The 5823-nt window shown below is 39.0% G+C and overlaps 1 long non-coding RNA gene across 1 annotated transcript; it reads right to left on the bottom strand.

Annotated features, from left to right (window-relative positions):
* Positions 1-1746: 1746 nt before the first annotated feature.
* Positions 1747-2795, bottom strand: LOC137089608 (uncharacterized). Its single transcript, XR_010907723.1, has 3 exons — positions 2421-2795; positions 2123-2289; positions 1747-2013 (listed from the first exon to the last, which is right to left on the bottom strand). It is a non-coding gene; the product is annotated as an uncharacterized lncRNA (long non-coding RNA).
* Between the last annotated feature and the right edge of the window lie 3028 nt (positions 2796-5823).

Raw genomic sequence — 5823 nt, 5'->3', positions numbered from 1 at the left:
GTGAAACAAAGAAAGACCAAAACTGATCCATCCAAATCCATTCACAACTATGTTTGGAAACCATAAGACTGATGTAAACTACACACATCCATCTCATACTTATTCAGAGAAATAAGCATTCTCAGTGACAGCTATTTGTAATGCAACATCTTCCACAAATTCAGCTGTTAATGAACAAATGAATGAACACATGACAGTTCAATCTTTTTCCATCATGTTTGGTGTCTATTTGTTTAGTATATTGCCAAGGGTATTCTGATGGTGGTTTGGAAAGTGAGAAATGCATTGATGAACTTTAAAGACCCTTTAAAGACTTCTAACTGTGTACAGTATGCAAATGAGTTCTACAGGGGAAAGAAGGGTGGGCCACACTGAGTACGTTTACATGGACTGCAATAATCTAATTATTGACCTTAATCTAAATAAAACAATAATCTGATTAAGCTATTTACATGAGTTTGTTTTAGAATACTCCATTCATGTTCCCGTTTTACATGTTACGGAACATAGCTCGATTAATGGCACACGTCATTGATTACGTCACCATACCACACCGTCCTCAAGAATTTTACGCATACAGTTCGTCTTTTCAATGGTACCACATACAGTTTTCAGTGTTTCATTTTTAATTTTACGAGAGCTTCAAGTGCAGTTAATTCTGCATGCTATACGTGCAAATAGACGTCGGCGGACACAAATTCTACTACAGCAACAAGCCGCCTCTGTGCTTTCAGTTGGCGGAATGTCATTCATGCCACCACGACAAACTCGGAGGTACTGGATGAGAGTACGAAGTAAGGACTGGTGGGAGAGAGTTGTTTTAATGGAATTTAATGACGCCGAATGGAAAGAGAATTTTCGCATGTCCCGGAGATCATTTGTAAAAATGTATTCCGTGATGGAGGGTGTCATGAGTCCTCATGAGGTGACTGTGCGTGCACCTGTGTCCTTGGAGATGCGGGTTGCAGTGGTCCTGTATTGACTCGGTAGTTGCGGTGAATACAGAGTGATAGCCAATCAATTTGGCGTGCACAAATGCACAGTCCAAAAATTTGTGTACATCACTGCATGAAAAGTGGGATTTTCGTCCCCGTAAACGGCCGGAAATCTTCCTGATTTTCGACAATTAACGTCAGTTTACAGCCTGTGAACGTCGCGTTCGTCTGTGCCACATATTGACGGAAACGAACCATGACGTATGTGGAGCTTGCGAAGGCATGCTGGCGCCGGCGCTAATGGCTCTAATTAGCATATGAATAGCAGCTCTGGGCGGCGCCTTGCCCGAATGGCTTGAATTTCCTCACTCAGTATTGGTTGAAACTACTACATTGAAACAAGAAATATCACTCGTGATTGGTTGGCAGATCTGTTACTATTGGTCAACCTGGGTAATAAATTAATAAATTTAAACCCCCAAATTATAATAATTTTACACACATATATATATATAAAATTATGATTTGCATATTATTTTTTAATTGTATATATTCATATTCATGTGATATGCTATTATGTTTTATATTCATGTCATTGTTATCCTATGGACTACGCTATTATAACCATCAAGGACATTCATTTATTGAGGAAAGGAAAATATACCAGGGACGTGCAGTTTATTCAAAGAAAGAGCTTTATTAGAACAAACAAACACACAACCAAATGCAAAACGTTTGAGATCTGCCCACACAACAATAGGAAGCTCACAAGCAGCCCAAAATCCTACAGCACCATGAAGTCTCTGTTTTCCGCTTCAGAGCTGTAGGTAACTAGCGCCATTCTGTCTGTTTTAAGTCCATTTTTCAGACGTCTGTCGTGCGTTGCCCTGTTCTTTGGAATCGCCTCTAATCTCGATTGCAGCGTGGCACAGCTCGGCGAGCTCCTGGCTGGTCAAACAGTCCATCCAGACACCGCGCGAACGATGCCGTCTTCCTCATCAGACATCAAGTCTATGGTAGCGCACTTCCAAAGGCCCACCTCATCCTCAGCTAACACACTCTTTCTTGCTTGTAGCAGCTGTAAAAACAAACAATAAAGACAATCAGTATTGCGCGATGTACTGCGTAAAATGCACCTGAAAAATAGTCAAACTGACCAAAAACGGATCTAATCTAATAAATCTTACCCTCTTTCTTCTCAATCGACTCCGAGCTGAACTATTCACAGCTTCCTTCTGCTTGCGATGCAAGAACTGGATGTTTGTACCTCCTGCGTACTGTCTCTGTCTTACATGCAGCTGGAAAACAATTAAATGAGTGTTATGACGAAGTTGTGAAGACGGCGTACTGCTTCCTGTAAAATGACCAGAAAAAGAAAACACTTTTATAAAGCAACTTACATTTGTTCTTTTACAAGGCTAATTTCAGCTTGTGCTCCTTAAAAAGCTTTGCTTTAGGTTACTTTAGCTTAGATAACAGTCTTACCGCAATCTTAGGACTGGTCTTCTCTTAGGCACTCGTCTTCTCTTCTTAAAGTTAGTATCTTCCACACAGTTTTTCGACTCCAACGCAAGCAACCTATCATCTATGGACAGCAACCTGGAGATTACTAAAGTTAACTGCTCGTTAAAATCGGCAGCAAACTGAGCAAGCTGACGAGATAGCCCACTGATTGCATTCAGCTGTTTCTTCCCGCCGGTGTTACGGATCAACTGGGGATCATGTTATCTGGGGACGGGCGCGTGCACGCAGCTAGTTTTACCTGGATTTACAGCAGATGTTAGACGAGGACAGATTCGTCACAGCGGATTTTCCACTGAACAGATTTAAAACGCTTTCCACATTATTGGTAAATGTTTGCATAATATCAGGCTCTGTGTTTTCCGCTGTCGCTGCTTTGCTGTATGTTTCAAACGCAGTTTAAGGGAATTTTTAATGTGGTTTCATTTCACAACACAGACCACGCCCACATTTTGTTACATTCTTTTCGATGAAAGTCGTATCCAATGACAATTACATTCAATAAATTACATTGTGTCGTTGCAGTGCGTAATTTGATGAAGCCTAGTTTTTGGCCTTATTTAAGTGGAGCATGAATATTGCTGTGGTTGAAGGAGATGTCAAGCATTATTTTTTTAAGTATGGTTTGAGGTGATGAGTATGGGCATTGCGTGAGTTTTAAATGTGTACTTCACATTTCCATAGGATGAGTATGTGACTGAAGAGGAGGAAAGCCTTGCTAAGAAGCAGAGTGAAGCAATAAGAATTAGTTAATGAACTAATAAAATAATAAAACAAAGATTAAATTAAGATGCTAACAATATATATATTCATCAAAATTTCCATCGCATGAACACAGTTGGTTATGGCTTAAGTGTACGTAAGCAGGTTGGTAATAACTGGATATGTGTCACAAATATTACATCCATGCATTCAGCAGCCCAATTAAATACCTGTCTGTCATTAATATTAATCAAACGACTACAGATGTTAAATAAATGTATACATATAAAATAAATATGTATTAGTATCGGAATTTTTATTTTATTTTTAATAACTATTGTTTTTGTAATTTGCTTAGGGTATTTTTTAAATTATATATATATATATATATATATATATATATATATATATATATATATATATATATATATATATATATATATATAAACTAAAATAACTCATAGCCTGTCATATTACCTTTCTCATATTAGCCTATTATACCGTATTCTATTATAATCTATTATATTGCCCAACCCTTGCCCACCTGCACATCCCAGCTGATATACAAGATTTGGGGGGTCATTCTGCATTTGAAAGTTTGAAAGGGTTTAAAATCTTCTAAATAAAGTAAAATGATTCAAAATCAAGTAATTTATATATGCCAAAGTCAACTTTAAACATATACAATGTAATTTCCAAACAGCAAAATTGTGGCCAGTGAAAATGCTGAGTGGCTAGTTACTTTGGAAAACCACTAGCCACGGTGGCCGGTGAGCAAAAAAGTCAATGTCAACCCCTGTATATATATATATACACACACACATATATATGTAGTGCCGTTAAAATTAATTTGCGTTAACACGTTAATTTTGACAGTCAATGATATATGATATATAAAGTTTGCTGATGTATGACGCCGCTTATTAGCAGGAGACCGCAATGATTGGTAAAAGTTGCGGTGATTGGTCAAAATTGCGAGTCGCACTGAATTCACGGGGACTGATTGCAAATGACACACAATAAATAATCTAGAATACTTTCATCAAATATATAAATTCAAGCTTAAGTTTAAGATTTTACAATTAGGCTATACTGAGCCTGATCTATCTAAGAGATTTTCTTAGAAGGAAGTTAATACCTTTTAGAAAAATGTCACATGGGTTAAAACTCCTGCTACCCTGATTTGCATTTGTATAGCTCACAGCATGTTCATTTACATGTTAAAGCCTCCCCTGGAGTTAAGGGAAGGGGGGTCTTGGGGGGGACAACTGCCAAGCAAGGCCCACGTCAATTTCTGACAATTCACGGCAGTTTTCGGTGTCGCCTGCAAACTGCCGTGTACAGTCGTAAAACCTGATCTTCCACGACAATCTACAGTGCCGCTTACTGACGAAAATCCCACTTTTCATGCAGTGCATGTTTTGCAAAGGAATGGTATCCTACGCAAAAAATCTCATCCAGGTTCCTAGTCTGGACGACGCAAATGCAATTGCTTGCTGATTCTAAATGAAACATAAGATTCCCCAAGTAATCGGATGCGTTGACGGGACGCACATTCCCATACTACCGCCGAAGGATGGTGTGAGGGACCGAACAGTCCAAGAGAGGCAAATTATAAAAAATAGTTTACAAAAGAATATTTAATCAATCCAAGCTGTTACACAAAGATTCAAAACAAAGAAACTAAAGTCAAAATAATCAAATCAAATATTTTGGCCTATAAAAGAGGTCAACAGAACTAAACTAAACTCAAATAACTTAATATATTTGAAACCAACCTGAACTGACCTACAAAGAGAACATTTGGGCCACATTTATACCAGTGGACTAATCCATATTAAACACACAGGGGGGAGGGGAGACAAACCACAAACTTAAATCTAAATACAATCAAAATTCACAGGCCAGGCCAATGATCAAAATAAACCTAAACTCCTCTTACATCAATATAGAACCAAAGGAAAGAAACAAGACATTAACTTAATAAACCTAATATCAAAACATCCCATTCCCCCCCACAGTCTATCTGTTGATTGGTAGTGGCAAGCGGAACCAAAATGGCAGACGAAGCAGCAGGCCGGTCCTTTGCCTGCACGGACAGCGTACCGGAAGTCCCCGCTCACCACCAGCAGCGCCGACTCACCGCCGCTCAATGGTAACTTAAACTCAAAGAAATCAATATTAATGCGTGTACAACCCCCAAATGATGTACTACAACCACAAATAAATTTCTAACTGAAACATTAAGTGTCCGTGTTTTATTATAGAGCTGAAAATTATACATACTGAATCATTAAGTGAAAGAACAGAAATACTACCCTATAAACTAACTAAACAGTGTGAGTGTGCGTGGGAGTGCGACACATTACCGCTCATTGATGTGTGGCTGCATCGTGGGCCATCACATACTCCCTCCCTTTACCAATGTCACTGGCACAGCGGGAAAGATAATCCGCAGTCAGGTTCTCTTTGCCAGGGACATGCTTAATGGTAAAGCGAAAGGGCTGCAGGGCCAGACTCCAACGAGTTATTCGGCTGTTGGTGTCTTTCATTTCATGAAGCCACTTCAAAGCCTTTTGGTCAGTCTCCAGGACAAATTCCCGCCCCAAGAGGTAATACTTTAAAGAGTCCAAAGCCCACTTTATCGCCAAAACATTCCTTCTCC

This window comes from Pseudorasbora parva, chromosome 9 (genome assembly GCF_024679245.1).
Source record: "Pseudorasbora parva isolate DD20220531a chromosome 9, ASM2467924v1, whole genome shotgun sequence".
Lineage (NCBI taxonomy): Eukaryota > Metazoa > Chordata > Actinopteri > Cypriniformes > Gobionidae > Pseudorasbora > Pseudorasbora parva.
Note: the sequence above shows the minus strand (reverse complement) of the source record. Positions and strands in the feature narration are given on the sequence as shown.